The sequence below is a fragment of the Elephantulus edwardii genome, unplaced genomic scaffold, assembly GCF_000299155.1.
Source record: "Elephantulus edwardii isolate Elephantulus edwardi_28Jun2011 unplaced genomic scaffold, EleEdw1.0 scaffold00320, whole genome shotgun sequence".
Lineage (NCBI taxonomy): Eukaryota > Metazoa > Chordata > Mammalia > Macroscelidea > Macroscelididae > Elephantulus > Elephantulus edwardii.
Genome location: NW_006400070.1, coordinates 1,241,068 through 1,259,011, shown reverse-complemented (window position 1 = coordinate 1,259,011; position 17,944 = coordinate 1,241,068). Strand labels below are relative to the sequence as shown.

The 17,944-nt window shown below is 40.1% G+C and overlaps 1 protein-coding gene and 1 pseudogene across 1 annotated transcript in view; both read right to left on the bottom strand.

The window, feature by feature from the left end:
- PPM1L (protein phosphatase, Mg2+/Mn2+ dependent, 1L) overlaps positions 1–17,944 on the bottom strand; it is a 616,688-nt gene that overhangs the window by 584,195 nt on the left and 14,549 nt on the right. The window lies entirely within an intron of this gene.
- On the bottom strand, positions 3,547–4,547 carry LOC102850428 (annotated as a pseudogene).

Below are 17,944 nucleotides of genomic sequence, written 5' to 3'. Positions count from 1 at the left end.
GATTTTTTAAAAAAAAGATAAAATAGCACTATTATGAGAGAAAGTGCTCTATTGTACATAGAGTTTTCGAGGCCTATTATTTCAGAAGTGGATGGCCATTCCTTCTTCATAATCTATCTTAATTTGAATGCTCAGATTTAGAACAGTATCTGACTAGCATTTTACAGAAGGGAACAAATGAAAGACATTTCCCAGTCACTGTACCAAAAGGAATTGGCTGACATAGAAGAATGTCATGAAACAACGTATGAGTAAGAGCCTGTGGTGATGAATGAAGACATTCAAGCTGCTCTGAAAGAATTGGCAAAAATCAAGATCCCAGAAATTGACAGCATACCAATTGACATATTTCAACAGATGCTGCCTTTGATGTACTCATCAAATAGTGCCAAGAAATCTAGAGAACATCTTCCTGGCCAACTGACTGGAAGAGATCTATATTTGTTCCAACCCAAAAAAAAGGTGCCTGACAGAGTGTAGAAATTATCAAACAATATTATTAATATCACATGCACACAAGATTCTGCTGAAAATTACCCCTGTGTGAATTGTTTCATTGTTTAAGCCTCTTGTTTAACGTGAACAAGAACTCCAGGAGGACGTCTGCATTTAAGGCCAAGCCCTTGTCTCCATTTTGAAAACTGAGTGAAGCAACTGGACTCTGAAAGATGGGCTCCCTTGATTTAGTTGAGGGTCATTGTGGAATGTTTTGGAGTTTTTCTATTTTTTTCTTTTTTATTATTATTAAAGCCTCGTATTTAGAGTCAACAAAACTTCCTGGAGGGCCCCTATATTTAATAAGTCAGGTACAAGGGATTATCTTTTAATCCTTCACTACTATATTTTGGAGGAACATTCTTCTAAGTCGTACAGCACTCTTCTGTCAATTTGCTGTGCTGAGGTAATCTGGGTTTGCTAAGATGCTGAGCATTGCACCACTGGGGTCTCAAATGCCATAATGGCTGCCCATGGTGGACAGTGTTTGGTAGAGCTCCCGATTAAAACAAGCTTGGAAACAGGAGTGGCACTCACTTCTGAAATAGCTTGCCTCTGCAAACCCTATGAACTTGGAGAAAATATGGCAGTAATGAAAGTGTTCAGGTCTTTCGTTCATAGGGTCACTAAGATCGATATTTCTTCCTATCCCAAAGAAAGGTGACCCAACAGAATGTGGAAACTACAGAACAATCTCACTGATTTCACATGCAAGCAAGATTTTACTGAAGATTATCCAAAAACGGCTGGAACAGCACATCAACAGAGAACTACCAGAAATCCAGGCTGGGTTGAGAAGGGGTCATGGTACTAGAGATATTGTAGCTGATGTTAGATGGATCTTGGCTGAAAGCAGGGAATACCAAAGGAATGTCTATCTGTGTTTCATTGACTATGCAAAGGCATTTGACAGTGTAGATCATAACAAACTATGGCTGACTCTGAGAAGAATGGGAATCCCAGAACACTTGATCGTTCTAATGTGAAACTTATACTTGAGCCAGGAGGCAGTCGTCAGAACAGAGCAAGGGAACACTGTATGGTTCAAAATTGGGAAGGGCGTACGCCAGGGATGCATCCTATCTTCATACCTTTTCAACCTATATGCAGAACAGATTATCCGGGAGGCTGGGCTCTATGAGGAGAAATGTGGGATCAAGATTGGTGGACGATTTCTCAACAGCCTGCGTTATGCAGATGACACAACTCTGCTTGCTGAAACTGAAGAGGACCTGAAGCACCTGCTGCAGAGTGTCAAGGACTGCAGCCTACAATATGGATTGAGGCTCAATGTCAAGAAGACAAAGATTCTCACCACTGGACCAAATGGCAGCATCAGGATGGATGGTGAAGAGATTGAGATTGTACACAGCTTTAGTTTGCTTGGCTCCACAGTCAACAGTCTTGGCACCAGCAGCCAAGAAATCAAAAGGCACATTGCCATGGGAAAGTCTGCTGTTAGGGACCTCTCCAAAGTGCTGAAGAGCAATGGTGTCTCTTTGGAGACTAAGGTGCGTCTGATACAGGTCATGATCTTCGCAATCACCTGTTATGCATCAGAGAGTTGGACAGTGACTAGGGATGATAGAAGGAGAATTGATGCCTTTGAGTTGTGGTGCTGGAGAAGATTGTTGAGTATACCATGGACTGCTAGGAAAACAAACAGATTTGTCCTGGAGAGGGTTAAACCGGGTGGCTCCTTGGAGGCAAGGATTCTGAGGCTCCGTCTAACATACTTTGGACATGTTGTGAGGAGAGACTGGTCCTTGGAGAGGGACATCATGCTTGGGAGGGTGGAGGGACAGCGCAGGAGAGGAAGGCCCTCTATGAGGTGGATTGATTCAGTGACTGGGATAATTGGGATGGGAGTGTCACAGTGCGATTGGCACAGGACAGAGCGGAGTTTAGGGTCGCTATGAGTCGCAGGCAACTCGACGGCACATAACAACATAACAACAACAACAACATGAGTCATCTACGACTAAACAGCACTTAAAAACAACACAACAACCAGTAGCTCTGGGGATCATGTAAGGGCCTCCAGCTCTAATAAAAAAGTGTAGAGAGCTTCACCGGCCACTGACAACTAGGATCCTATTCTTTATCTCTGAGATTTTTCTGTCAGTAGCCCCTCAAATCTTTGCTGCTTTGTAAGTCTCACTCTTAAACAAATCCAAGACTAGGCATCTTCTACAGCGGTTTCATCTTAAACGCACCATATCAAATGCTTCAGGAAAGTAGGAAAGGTCAGAATCTCCCACAGATCTCTCTTCTAAAACCAGTGAAGAATAAAACCCCTCAAGATCTGCAGCTACAGGTAAGATAGAAAAAGGAAAGTATTTTTTTTCTTTCTCTGTACTTATGGGTATAAATTACCAGAATGAATGCCCACCTCTACGTTCCCATCTAGTTAGTGCCAAAGATATGGCTGGGACCTAGATTAAAAATAGAGAATTCAAAATGGTATTATGATTCTCTTTCTAAAAATGATTTTTTAAATAATCAAGATCAATTAATATATTCCTGACTCTAAAAAGCCAATGTTTATTCCACTTTGTATCATTAAAACTTTTTATAGATTAAAAAATAAGATATCTAATTTTCAATCATACAAAATAATATGCAAAAATATCAGAAAAAATTACCATAACAATGCTACCAGTGTGGCTTTGAATTTTCCCTAAAGAATATGAAAATTCATGGAAATTCATGGGAAAAGGTTTTTGTTTCTAGCAAGTGAAAAGGTAACACAAATAAAATCCAGTGCTTATAAGTGGGAGGTTAAATTGTAGGCTGGCAGCTAGAGTAAAAACCATATTCTGTATCTTTTAAAAAAAAAAAAATTAAAGGGTAGATTTATTGACTGCCTCTGTTACACAGACAAGTGGAAACCTCTCAAATCCGGACACTGAGGCTTTGCTTTGGGTGTACCAAAGGACCAACATCAAATGCACAGTTTGACCACCAGTGCACAACAGGAGCAAACTCGCTGGTTCTCATTTCTGTGATTCATCCCATAGTTCCAGGAAATTTTTTGGTTTCATTGTTCTTTCAGAGCATCTTCCTCTTTTCAAACTCCTTGTAGATGGTGCTCCCCAGCTGTGCAGGGGACATGCTGATCACAGCTCCCGCGTTCTGAAGGGCCGAGATCTTCTCCTTAGCGCCTCCCTTCCCCCCAGCGATGATCGCCCCTGCGTGACCCATTCTCCTGCCGGGTGGCGCGGTTAAGCTAGCTATGAAGGACACCACAGGCTTGGCATTTGAACCTGAATTATGTTGTTTCAAATATTCTGCAGCATCTTCTGCATTATCACCAATCTCACCAATCAATATGATACCTTTTGTGGCTGGATCATTCAGAAATACTTCAAGGCAGTCAATAAAATTTGTTCCATTAAAAGAATCTCCTCCAATGCCAATACACAAGGACTGCCCCAATCCAACTTGTGTCGTTTGGTGAACTGCTTCATAAGTTAGGGTACCAGATCTGAACACAATACCAATTCTTCCTTTTTTGTGAATATGACCAGGCATGATACCAATTTTGCGTTCTCCAGGGTTGATGACTCTGGGACAGTTGGGCCCGATGAGCCTGGTCTTTCCCTGGCACAGCAGCGCGTGCTTGACCCGCACCATGTCCTGCTGCGGGATGCCTTCGGTGATTCACAGCACCAAGGGCATTTCTGCCTCCATAGCTTCATTAATTGCAGCAGCAGCGAAAGGAGGTGGAACATAAATGACAGATGCTGTCGCTCCCGTCTGTTCTTTGGCCTCCTTCACAGTACTGAAAATTGTAAGTCCAAATGCATCTTGCCTCCCTTCCCCGGAGTTGTTCCTCCAACTAGTTGGGTGCCATACTCTAATGCCTTTTGGCTGTGGAAGGTGCCCTGCTTACTAGTGAAACTCTGGCAGATAACGTTTGTATTTTTATTGATATAGAGGTTTTTCCTAGAAGATGTATAGGAACAGTGTCAAAGTCCATTATGCTGCACGAGGAAATAGCGCGTCAGGAGGCGGCAGGCGGCAAGGCCACTGCTCCCAGAGGCCATGGTGGCGGCGACAGCAGGTAGGCTCCTGTTTCTTGACATTAAGTTTTGTAAAAATATTACTTTAATTTTGTACAGCTAGGCAACATGTTAAATCTTTTCTATTTCCATTCATTCATTGATGCATTTTTCTCCCTCTCTCCTCCCCGACCTCTCCTCCCCAATTCACTCTTTGAAAACTAAAAGAAAAATTCTTTCATTGTTATACAATCCCTCCCTCCAAGTACAGTCCACTATGCAGCCTTCATTCTGGACTCCTGTCACGATAATAATACCTAATCATATATCACTTTTAAACAATTCTCTCTTTCATCTGTTTCAATGTTGTATACATTATGTATCCCCTCTTTCTCAGTCTCCCCTCAACTCCGATGTCAGTCCCATTTTACAACAGTGGAACTATGCAATATTTGTCCTTTTGTGACTGAGATACCTCACTCAGCATAATGTCCTCCAGGGTCATTCATTTTGTATAATATTTCATAAGTTCTTTATTTTTCAATGCAGTGAAGTATTTCATTGTGTGGATATAACAGAGCTTCTCCTTCCATTTATTTGTTGATGGGCACTTAGGTTGTTTACAGCTCATTGCTATTATGAACAAAGCCACAACAAACATGGATGTGCATATATCTGCTTGGGTGGCAGTTACGGTTTCTTTAGGGTATATTCCCAGTAGTGAAATTGCTGGGTCAAATGGTATTTCTATTTACAACTTTCTGGAAAGGCGCCATACTGCCTTCCACAGTGATTGCACCATTTTACACTCCCACCAACAGTGAATAAGGGTTCCAGTTTCTCCAAAACCTCGCCAATATTTGATGTTTGCTGCTCTGTTAAATTTTGCTATTCTTACTGGGGTGATATAATATCTAATAGTTATTATTATTATTTGCATCTCGCTTAGAGCTAGGGATTTTGAACATTTCTTCGTGTGTTTGTTGGCCAACTGGATATGTTCTTTGGGGAAGTGTCTGTTCATATCATGTGCCCATTTTTAAATTGAGTTATTTACTTTTATCTTGTTGTGGTGTTCCAGTATTTTATAAATTCTAGATATAAGTCCCTTATCTGACATGTCATTACCAAATTTATTTTCCCAGTCTATGGCTTCCGTTTTTACCCTGCTGAAGAAGTTTTTGGATGTGCATAGGAATTTTATTCTTAGAAGGTTACAGTCATCTATTTTAACCTCTCCTGGTTGTAGATTTTTCAGGATGCTTGGAAAACAGTTTATGTTGGGGGATTAGGACTTCTGGAGCTCTACCAAGATTTTCTTTAATGAAGTTTACAGTCCTTGGTTTTAGTCCAAGGTCCATGATCCACTTGTGTTGGTTTTTATGTATTGAGTGAGGTGTGGTTCTTGCTTGAGTGTTCTACAGATAGTTTTCCAATTTTGCCTGCACTATTTGTTAAAAAGGTTTCCCCACTTAATTGATTTCATCTCCTTGTCAAAAATCAGTTGACCATAGGTAGATGGGCTGATTTCTGGATTCCCAATTCTATTATATTGGCTTACGTGTCTTTCATTGTACCAATACCACGCTGTGTTGACCACCACCACGGCAGTGTAGGATTTGAAATCAGGGAGTGAGATGCCTCCTATCTGGTTTCTCTTTTTAAGAAGTGCTTTGCTTATTTTAGGACCTCTTTCCAATCCAAATGAAATTGGAGATTACCTTTTCCATCACATTGAAGAAAGAAATTGGTATTTGTATTGGATTGCACTGAATGTGTAAACTGCCTTTGGTAGTATTGTCATGTTCACAATATTGAGTCTTCCTATCCATGAGCAAGGGATATTCTTCCACTTCTCCAGGTCTCCTTTTTTTCTTGTAGTAATTTTTTATAATTTTCTTTGAATAGATTCTTTGTGTTTCTGGTTAGATTTACTCCCAAGTATTTAATCTTGTAATTAGCTATTGTAAAGGGTACTGCTTTCCTTAGCTCCAGCTCTGTATTCTCTTTGTCAATGTAGAGAAATCCAATTGATTTTTGTATGCTCATCTTGTATCCTGTCACTTTGCTGAATTAGTCAACTATGTCCAGTAGTTTTCTCGCTGAGTCTCTAGGGTTTTCTAAGTATTCTATCATATCATCTGCATAGACAGATAATTTTACTTCCTCTTTGCCAATTTGGATGCCTCTTATTTCCTTCTCTTGTCTTATTGCTCTCACTAAGACTTCCAATACCATACTATATAGGAGAGGTGATAGTGGGCATCCTTGCCTAGTTCCTGTTCTTAAAGGGAATGCCTTTAACCTCTCTCCATTGAGAACAATGTTGGCTCTTGGGTTTGCATAAACACTTTTTCCTATGTTGAAGAAATTCCCCTCTAATCCTATTTTGTTGAGTGTTTTAATCAGGAAAGGGTGTTGGATTTTGTCAAAGACCTTTTTTGCATCAATTGATAGGATCATGTGGTTCTTGTTCTTTGCTTTGTTAATGTGATGAATTACATTGATTGTTTTTATTTTGAACCATCCTTGCATGCCTGTTATGAATCCCACTTGGTCATGGTGAATTATTTCTTTGATGTATTGTTGGCTTCTACTGGCCAGTATTTTATTCAGGATTTTTGCATCTATGTTCATAAGTGATATTGGTCTATAGTTTTCTATTTTGGTGGTGTCTTTTCCTGGCTTTGGTATCAAGGATATGTTTGCTTCAAAGAATGAGTCTGGGAGAATTCCATCTTTTTCTATTTTCTGAAATAGTGTATGTAGAACTGGTGACATCTGAATGTTTAATAAAATTCACTTGTCAAACCATCTGGTCCAGGGCTTTTTTGGCTGGAAGTTGTATTACCTTTTCAATCTCTTCTTGTCTGTTCAGGTGTTCAATTTCTGTCAGTGTCAGTTTAGGTAGGTTGAGCATTTCTAAGTATTTGTCCATTTCCACTAGGTTTTCCTATTTGTTTGAGTATAGTTTTTAATAATATTCTATTGTTAGCTTTTTTTGTTTTAGTTGGTTCTGTTGTGATGTTGCCCATTTTGTCTCTTATTCAGTTACGTGTCTTTTCCTTCTTTTCTTTTGTTAGTTTTGCTAGTGATTTCTCGATTTTATTGACCTTTTCAAAAAATCAACTCCTAGTTTTATTGATGGTTTCAATTGTTTTTCCGTTTTTTATTTCATTTATTTCTGCTCTAATTTTTATAATTTCAGGGGTTTTTAGACAGTGCCGGCTTTCTTGCTGTTCTTTTTCAATTTGTTGTCGATATTAGGTTAGAGAGTCCTTTTTCCTGCCTTTTGATGTGTTTGCCTATGGCTATAAATTGTTCTCTGGTTATTGTTTTGGCTATTTTCCAGAAGTTTTAGTAAGTAGTGTTTTCATTGTCATTTGTTTCAAGAAACTTTTTAATTTCATTTTTTATTTCTTCTTGTACCCACTCATGTTCAAGCAAGGTGTTGTTCAGCTTCCAAATGTATGGGGGTTTGGGTGCATACAGTTCTGTAGAAATTAAAGTTGTTGTTGTTGTTGTTGTTGTTGTTAGGTACTGTTGAGTCAAGTCCAACTCATAGCAACCCTGTGAACAAAAATTTGAACGCTGTTCTATCCTGCACCATCCTCATAATTTCTGACACAAAAGAGCCGATTGCAGCAGTCACCATGTCAATGCACCCAGTTGAGGGCCTTCCTCTCCTTCACTGACAATTCAACATAAAGTATTTACAATACTGCTTGGCACCCTGTACACATGCAATAAAATAGCCATTATTACTACTACTACTACTACTACTATTACCAACACTGGCAGTTCACTTCCCTTTAATCTAGAAATCTCCTTTTATGCCTCTTCTAGGAGAAAGAACCCACAACTCAGAAGAAGCACAAAAATTGTAATTGTGATGTTATTTACAATGTTGGAAAGTCAAAAGAAGTTAACTATAAATCAGGAAGCTGAAGAGTAATTTATCAAATATGTTTTCAGCAAAATATTATTCCATCACTAAAAATATTACAAGTATAATAGAGAATTTGGGAGCAAACTGACAGTTTATTTATAATCTCCTCCCCCCTTTTAATATTATTCATATATATTGTGTACAATTTTTTTTAATTGGGAAAAGACAAAGTTATAAAACTATAAGTACATCATACGTTTTGCTCACTCATTGCTATTGAGTCAGAACCAACTCATAGCTGAGCAGACAGTGGGTTTTCAGAGATTGCAAACTGCCTGAGAGGAAACTGTCTGTCTTTAGAACTGGCTGCCTTTGTGTTAGAAGCTATCCACTAGGCTTACAGAGCTCCCTGTATATTGTTATAACAATGTAAAATAACATTTTTTTTCTAAAAAAGAGATACTGCTGTATGAATAAATAAATAAACCAATGGAAGAGAACCAAGAATCTAGAAGTAAATCTATACATAAGCAGCCAACTTAAAAAAAAAAAAAGTACCAAATCTATCCATTCATTGAGGAAAAACTAGTCTCTTAAAAGAGAGACACCAGGAAAACTGGATCTCAACAGAACCCACAACTCATACCATATCCAAAATAATTCAAAATGGATCAAGGATCTAAATATAAAAGCTAAAACCATAAAGCCCTTAGAAAGAAACATAAGAGATAATGCTTCAGGCAATGGATTCTTAGATAAGAAAACCAAAAGCATAAGTAATAACAGAATAAGCAGACAAACTGAACCTCATCAAAATTAAAATTTGGTGTTTCTTGAAACATTATCCAGAAAGTGAAGTCTATAGAATAAGAAAATATTTGAAAATCATATAATTGATAGGAATTTAGTATATAAATATATCAAGAGCTCCTATAAGACAGAGTTACACTGTAGAGTTTCCAAGGTTGAAAATTTCTATAGAAACACCTCATCCTTCTCCTGCATAGCAGCTGGTAGGTTCAAGTCACTGAACTTTCAGTTAACAGTCCAAAGCTTAACCCATTATATCACCAAGGCTTCTTTATCTGATCCTTCTAGGCTTGAAGAAAATTAATCCCCCACAGGTTAGAGGAGCAGGATTACTAAAGCATCAATCTTTTGCCATTTCACCACTCAGAAACATCTACCAAGACAGCCTTTGGGCCTCAGCTCGGCTTTCAAGGTCAGTGCTGACAACAGTGCCAACAGCATTTCCTGCTCTCATTTGTGCATTCTCCAAACTACAGGCCCAGGGTTTTCAACTGCAAGTCCCAACACACTGATGGATTTTGTCCACTGTAAGTATATTAAAACTTGTGACAAGTAATGGCTTAATTACCAAAATTCGTAAACTATATATTTTTTAAAACTAAAATAAAAGGATGCAAGTGTCTTCTCACCTGTATTAGAAATGAGAATGTAATTGCTGTCTGAATATTAGGAGTTGCTCATAACCCTCCACTCACCTTGGAGGTATGTTACACATAAGATCTTATCTTAGCTTCAGGCAAAAGAGTTGTGCAAAGCAGGTCTCCTCACCTACAAAGAAAGTAAGCAGCTGAGGCAACAAGGGCAGAAAAATACATTTTTCAAAGCCACATATCTGCTCATAAGAAGAAAAGGGATGGGAAAAGAGGGACACTGGAGGCAAATTGAGACTTAGAAGAGTATTTTAGGATCATTTGGCCCCATCAAAATGGAGACAACTTCTTAAGCAGGTTAAAGGTCAAGGACTTCATTTTATTGATTTCTTACTCTCAGTATTCATATAAAGTTTTGTTTTAAAAGAAACACCATAAACCCTAGAATAGCTCCTCTGTGTAAACTGGAAACTTGCAGAAAAGAAAAACTAAAATATTTTCCATTAAAACAAGTAATAGAAAAGTTGTAAGACTACATCCTGTTAAGGGGGTGGGGGGGGGAGGAGGTAACCTGAGAGACCCAGAGAAGCAGAAGCAAAGCTATCTGCTGAGTTCTGGATCTCACAGACTTAAATATATACCCATTCCTCAGTTATCAAAATTATTTGGTTCCAAAGATTCTATCACTACACAAAAAGAATGATGTTAAGGGAAAGTGGAAGACTACAGCAGATCACAAAATGGAAGATGACTACATTATGTAATGACCAAATTATGTCCTTGCATATCTACCACACAGAACCATCACATAATACCAAAGTACATCATTCCATCATTGTTAAGCCCCTAAGAATTATGGTCTGGTCAAACTGATGCAATCAGAAATTTGTCACTCCTACCATAAACGCAATGGTGGATAACAGGAGTAAGTGAAGAGTATACTTAAGAAGAAAAAAAAATAATCATCTAAAAAATAGTAAGTATCAAACTCACCACCATCAACTTAGTTCCTAGACAGAATGATCCTATTGTTGTTTGTTGCTGGGTGCCAGTAAGTCAAGAGTGACTCATAGCAACCGTAAGAACAACATATCTGTCTTATCCTACTTCCTAACACACTAGGGCCCAATGCAGCAGTCACTCTGTCAATCCACCTGGTTGATGTTCTTCCTCTCCTTTGCTGACCATCTGTCTTTCTGAGCATAATATCCCTCTCCAAGGAAGAGCCCCTCCTACCCACATGCCCAAAGTATGTGAGGTGAAAGTATTGGTGATCCTACAGGACAGAGTAAACTGCCGCCTAGGATTTCAGAGGATATAAATCTTTACAGGAATAGATTAACCCATCTTTCTCCCATGAAACAGGTAGTGAGTTCAAACTGTCAGTCTTTGCTAAGCCCAATGTTTAGCCTACTCACGTATTGCAGTCAAGTAAAAAGCAAATCATACTAGACCCTTCAGCAGGTTTCCAAGGCTTTAAATGGCACAAGAGAACACTGCTCATCTTTCTTCCTTAGGGCTGCTAGAGGATTCAATCTACCACAGAGTTATGGTCTTTGCGTTAACAGCTCAACTTCCTACAGAGTAGGCCATCTGAGATTCCTGAATAGTTTACAGAACCATCAAAAGCAAAACCCACTGCCACCAAGTCAGTTCTGATGCAGAACAGGTTTCTTTCTTTCTTTTTTTAATTTAGGTTGTTTATTTTTCATTTCAATGAACATCGACAGAGATTTTGGGATTCCATTCATTCATTGTTGCACCCTTCTCCCCGCACAAACCCCTCCCCCCTCCCCCCCATTTGCTCCTCTCCTTGAAAAGCAAAAGAAAAACTCCCTCATTGGTACACAATACCCCCCCGCACCTCCCCAAATCCCACCCCCTAGCCCCAAATATAATCCACTCTACAACCCTCATTGCATACTCCTACGATAAAAATAATGCCCTAAAATATGCAGAACAGGTTTCTGAGACTAAATCTTCATGGGAGGAGATGGTCTATCTTCCTCCTGAGGAGCTAGTAGATTCAAACTGTTGGTCTTTCGGTTGGCAGCATAACACTCAACATCAATACAGATAAAGTATATAAAAACAGAGACAGTCTTGGAATATTGAAGGAGGGAAGGATATGACTTAAGTTGAACAAAGCTTGCTCTACACAAATAGGGATACTTGCCTTTTCCAATTGTGCTTGCTTTTCTTTCCTTTCTCTGTAAAATTTTCACACTTTTTCTTTATCAGTAATTATATATTCCCTTCCTTACGTGACCTAGTCTATGTGATTCTTACATAAAATGCTAGGGTAAAATCAAATGCAAGTTCTTCCTCAAAACTATTCTGGATTCTCCCAAATTACCTCAGTCAGATTACCAAACTTACATCAATCATTCAACTGCATCTTAAAGATCTACTATTTGTATAAAGCTCATCTCTCCAACTAGATGGAATACTCCCTGAGGGACGAGAACACACTGATTCCCCTATAGGCATCACACAGACCCTAACACGCTGTTACTATACATATATACACACACACAAGACTGTATTAAAGGGAGTTCTGGTGATTTGGTGGTAAAGAATTGTGCTGCCAACACAAAGCTATGTAGCTTGAATGGGAACCAGCTGCTCCACAGAAGAAGGATGAGTAATCTCCTGCCATGCAAGCCACTGCCTCTGAAAACAACTGAAGGGTCAACTTTGGATTGGTTCTGACTTGATGATACTCAACAACAACAACAATATGTATAAATATTGGCTTAATTGAATAAAATCTTTAAACAACATGCTCAGAAGATGCAATGAAGTCAGAAGTCAAGATATTACCTTTATTCTTAAAGAAGTTCCTAAACACTGTAAAGAGGTTACACTAAATAAAAATGAACAGAGAGAACTCTCTTTTTTTCTTTTTGCCCAGAAACTTTAATGTGTCATTTCAAACTGAAATAATATGATTTTTCTTTCTTAAGCCATAAGGCATTTGTCCACACTAAATCCAAAAGTTTCTAGTACACCAGTAATGTGGGAGCCAAACATTTACTAACAGCAGCTGTAATGTTTCAGAAGCAGTTCATTTATTGTATCACTCATAATTTCTTTATTTACAACTATATCTTATTTCAAAAAGGGCCTAATAAAATTTACATAAATGCATACACTACAAGACAAAACAATGCATATAAAAGGTGAAAGAGAAAAATGGGACACAGGAAAATTGAATGTAGGAAAGATACGCTGTCCTGGACATGAAATTTCTCACACTAAATGAACTTAATCTCTAAAATTATGCACATTTGCTAGAGACAGGTTAGAGATTTGGCTCTAGCATTTTAGGCAGCCAAAAAATAGTGGGAGGCCCAATCACTTGAATGATTCAGCATCCTTAATGAGAATACAAAAAGCTATTGGAGAGAGACCTAGGGCCAGGTCCCTCCATTTAAGGATTATTGTTTATGCAGCTGTAGTGCCATCCCACAGGCCAAAAACGACAAGAGAGTTTGGGAGACAGAGCTGCAGTCTTAAGACTCAGTACTGTATTTGGAGAAGAAAGAGACCTCAAATCAGCATAGTACTTCTGAAAAACAAAAATGAAATGGGAGGCAAAGCACTCCCTGATCTCAAAACATACTACACAGAGGTAGTAACTAAAACAGTATCATACTGGTACAACGACAGGCAAACAGACCAATGGAACAATCAGAAATGGACCTCTCTATCTATGGTCAACTGATATTCAACAAGGAAATCAAACCTGGGGAAATGACAACCTCTTCAAATAGTGATGGAAAAACTGGACTGCTACCTGCAGAAAGCTGAAACAGGATCCACACCTCACATCACACACAAAAATCAACTCAAGGTGGTTCAGAGACCTAGCAAGAAAGCCCAAAACTATAAAGTTCACAAAAGACAAACTGGGACCAATCTTAGAAGGCCCAGTCTATGATCTAAAAAGGTTGACAAATACAGCCAGAAATGTACAATCTAGGAGGATAAAATTGATGATTGGGACTTTCTAAAGATTAAATCTCTGTGCTCATAAAAATTTGTTTCCAACATGGTGAAAAGAAAACCTACAGACTGGGAAAAAACATCTGGCAATACCCTATCAGACAAGGGTCTCATAACAAAAATTTACAGAATATTCCTGGGCTTTCACAGAAAAAGGCTGATAATCCTATTACAAAATGGGCAAAAACATGGAAAGACTTTTCACACAGGAAGACATTCGGGTGGCCAACAGACATATGAAGAAATGCTCAAAATCACTAGCAATAAGAGAGATGAAAATCAAAATTACAATGAGATACCATCTCAACCCAGTAGCAGGAGCAAAGTCTAGTAGGGCAGCAAGCAATAATGTTGCACAGGATGTGGAGAGGTGGGAACTTTCATACATTGTTGGTGGGATTGTAAAATGGTACAACCACTCTGGAAGACAGTTCAGCACTCCCTAAAAAAGTTGAACATAGAAACTCCATATGACCCAACTATTCCACTACTAGGAATATACCCAAGGAACTTAGAACTGAGACACAAATGGAAATTTGTGCACCAATGTTCATAGCAGCATTATTCACCATCGCAAGAACATGAAAACAGCCCAAAGATCCAACTACATCTGAATGGCTTGAGAAATTATCATACAGTCAAACAATGGAATACTATGCAGCATTCAGGAGCAATGATTTTGAAAAATACTATATAACTTGGGAAGGACTTAAGGGCATTATGCTGAGTGAATTAACCCAGTCTCCTAAGGATAAATAATGCATAAGAGTATTATTGTAAACATAGAAAGATAACTAGTAAAACATGTATGGGGAGACAAAGGTGCAAGAAGAGAGGTAAGGATGGGTATGGCCAAACCCACAGGACTGCACAATTTGGTGTGTGAAGGGAGGGAGTGAAGGAAATGGGAAGGATCTGGCAGGGTCCTGAAAAGACAGTGTAATGATGGGCAAGGGCCAATGCTGGTTAATTTTATAAAACATAATGCATGGAACACTCCAGAGACACAGTGGTGCACTCCAGCTACGCGGGCAGTCTAATGTGCTGAGGACTGGTGACTTGGCAGCTTTACATCTGGGAACAGATTGCAACAACTAACTCCCAGCGCTGTCCAAGCCCCGCTGCCACACCCCCGCCCCCACGCCCACACCCACACCCCTGCCACAGCACCACATCCCGGGACACCACACCGCCACCATCCTGCGCCCCTGCATTCCCCAGCACACCCTGTGGCTGCGCCACAGCCCTGCACCACTGGCAGAGCCCCAGGGCCACTAGAGAGTCCTTCACGCAGCACAGAGGCCTACCAACAGTTGCGGACAGTAAGATCTTGAATCAGAGCACAAAGGCACGCTGCAGATCCAGCCATCATCTGAGCCCACCAATGGAGCTACTGTGGGACTGATCTGCCATGAGAAAGGCTGGTAGGATCCTAATTGGGTTTCCTTGGGCACCACTGATTGCCTGGGACAGTACCCAAGAGTGAGCCCTCTGGTGGGAATTTGGCTGAGCTCTCTTGGGTCACGCTGAAGCCCAGGAATGAGTGGGCCAGTGGTAATTTGTCTGAACTTTTGTGGACACAGCAGACCAGCCAGAGGTGAGTGGGTTGGTGGGAATTTGACTTTGTCTTGTTGGGTCCCCTTGGAACCAGGATCTTGCTTGGGCAGGGGCCACTGAAGAAGGGCACCTGCATAAGTGCCACTGGACAAAGACTGCTGAGGGAAAACCACTAGGTGTGAGACGGACAGCTGGAATTTGAATAGGGAACCCAATTGTAAACACACTCAGACAGCTGAGGTCTGAGGGAGTTCCCCCAAGTGGTTGACCTGCCCTTGTGATGGTCCCACGCCTGTGTATGTCCACCCCATTTGGCTCCACACCTGTGCCTACACATCTGGTTAATCAACCTGCCTTTAATCAGGAGCACCTTGACCTCTCTTACCTACAAGAATCTGCTCTCACAGGCTCTGAACTGATATTTCCCTGGAGTCGGAAGTTCAGAGAAAAACACAAATGGGGTAGCTACCCAACTGATCTCTAGAGCATTGTCTTCAGATCAAGAACATACCAATATCTCCAAGAAATAAAGCTATTCCACACAATACACAAGCATAAAACAAGATGTCACCCCCAAGCGGTGACATAGTATCAATGGATTTAGTGCAGCCAGAAAGTCTGATGGAACTTTCTGACACAGAATTTAAAAGAACAATGATTTAATATTTTCAATGGATGAAAGACAAACTTGAAGAATTACAGGATACTACAAGTAAAAACCAGGAGGAGCTCAAAACCACGGTCCAAAACAATGTAGACAAAACAAATGAGACATTAGCGGCACTGGAAAAACAAGAAACCACTATCCAAAATATGAGGTCCAATGTTTCAGATGCTGTCAACATGATGGAGGGACACATGAGCAGAGTTGAAAAGATGGAACACAGAACCAGTGAAATAGAAGACAGAATTGTCCCCACTGATTGGATAGAGCAAAAAGCAGATTCAAAAAGGAAAAATAAGAAAACCTAGGAATAATGTAGGACACAATCAAGAGAAATAACATGTGCATCACTGGAATCCCAGAACAGGCAGAAGCAAGTAAAGGCACTGACAAAGTTGTGTAAGAATTATTAGAGGAAAACTTGATTCATGAACACCCAAGAGCCAACATTGTTTCCAATGGAGAGAGGTTAAAGGCATTCCCTTTGAGAACAGGAACTAGGCAAGCATGCCCATTATCACCTCTCTTATTCAATATTGTATTGGAAGTCTTATTGCTGTTGTTGTTGTTATGTACCATCGAGTCGCGTGCCACTCATAGCGACCCCATGTACAACAGCCCTAAACTCTGCTCTGCCCTGTGCCAATCCCACTGTCTCCGACGCTCCCATCCCGATTATCCCAGTCACTGAATCAATCCACCTCATAGAGGGTCTTCCCCTCCGGCGCTGTCCCTCCACTCTCCCAAGCATGATGTCCCTCTTCAAGGACCACTCACTCCTCACAACATGTCCAAAGTATGTCAGACGGAGCCTCAGAATCCTTGCCTCCAAGGAGCCACCCGGTTTAACCCTTTCCAGGATAAATCTGTTTTCCTAGCAGTCTATGGTACTCTCAATACTATTCTCCAGCACCAGAGCTCAAAGGCATCAATTGTCCTTCTGTCCTCCTTGGACATTGTCCAACCCTCTAATGAATAACAAGTGATTGCGAAGACCATGGCCTGTATCAGACACACCTTAGTCTCCAGAGAGACACCATTGCTCTTCAGTACTTTGGAGAGGTCCCTAACAGCAGACTTTCCCATGGCAATGAGCCTTTTAATTTCCTGGCTACTGGTGCCAAGATTGGTGACTGTGGAACCAAGCAAACTAAAGCTATGAACAATCTCAATCTCTTCACCTTCCGTCCTGGTGCTGCCAATGGGCCAGTGGTGAGAATCTTTGTCTTCTTGACATTGAGCCTCAATCTATATCGGAGGCTGCAGTCCTTGACCCTCTGCAGCAGGTGCATTACCACTGGAGCACAGAGAAGCCGAAGCACAAGGAAGAATTCAAGATACTAAAGAGTTGAATAAAAGATTTCAAAAGACAGCACAGGATGACAAAGTAAAATACTACAATGAAATGTGCAAGGAGTTGGAGTCAGAAAATCAAAAGGGCCGCACTGGTTCAGCATTTCTTAAGCTCAAAGAACTGAAGAAAAATTCAAACCTAGGGTTGCTATAATCAAGGATGCATTCAGCAGAAAGTTAAATGATCCAGGAAGTATTAAAAGAAGATGGAAAGAATATACTGAATCACTGTACTGAAATGAATTGCCAGACACAGAAGAATTTCATGAAACAACAAATGAGCAAGAGCCTATGGTGATGAAAGAAGTAGTTCAGGCTGCTTTGAAGGAAATGGCAAAAACTAAGGACCCAGGAATAGATGGTATACCAATTGACATATTTCAGGTAACAAATGATGCCCTGGATGTACTCACCAAGCTGTGCCAAGAAATCTGGAGAACAACCACTTGGCCAACTGACTGGAAGAGATCTATATTTGTTCCCATCCCAAAGAAAGCTGACCCAACAGAGTGAGGAAACTATAGAACAATCTCATTGATTTCACATGCAAGCAAGATTCTACTGAAGATTATCC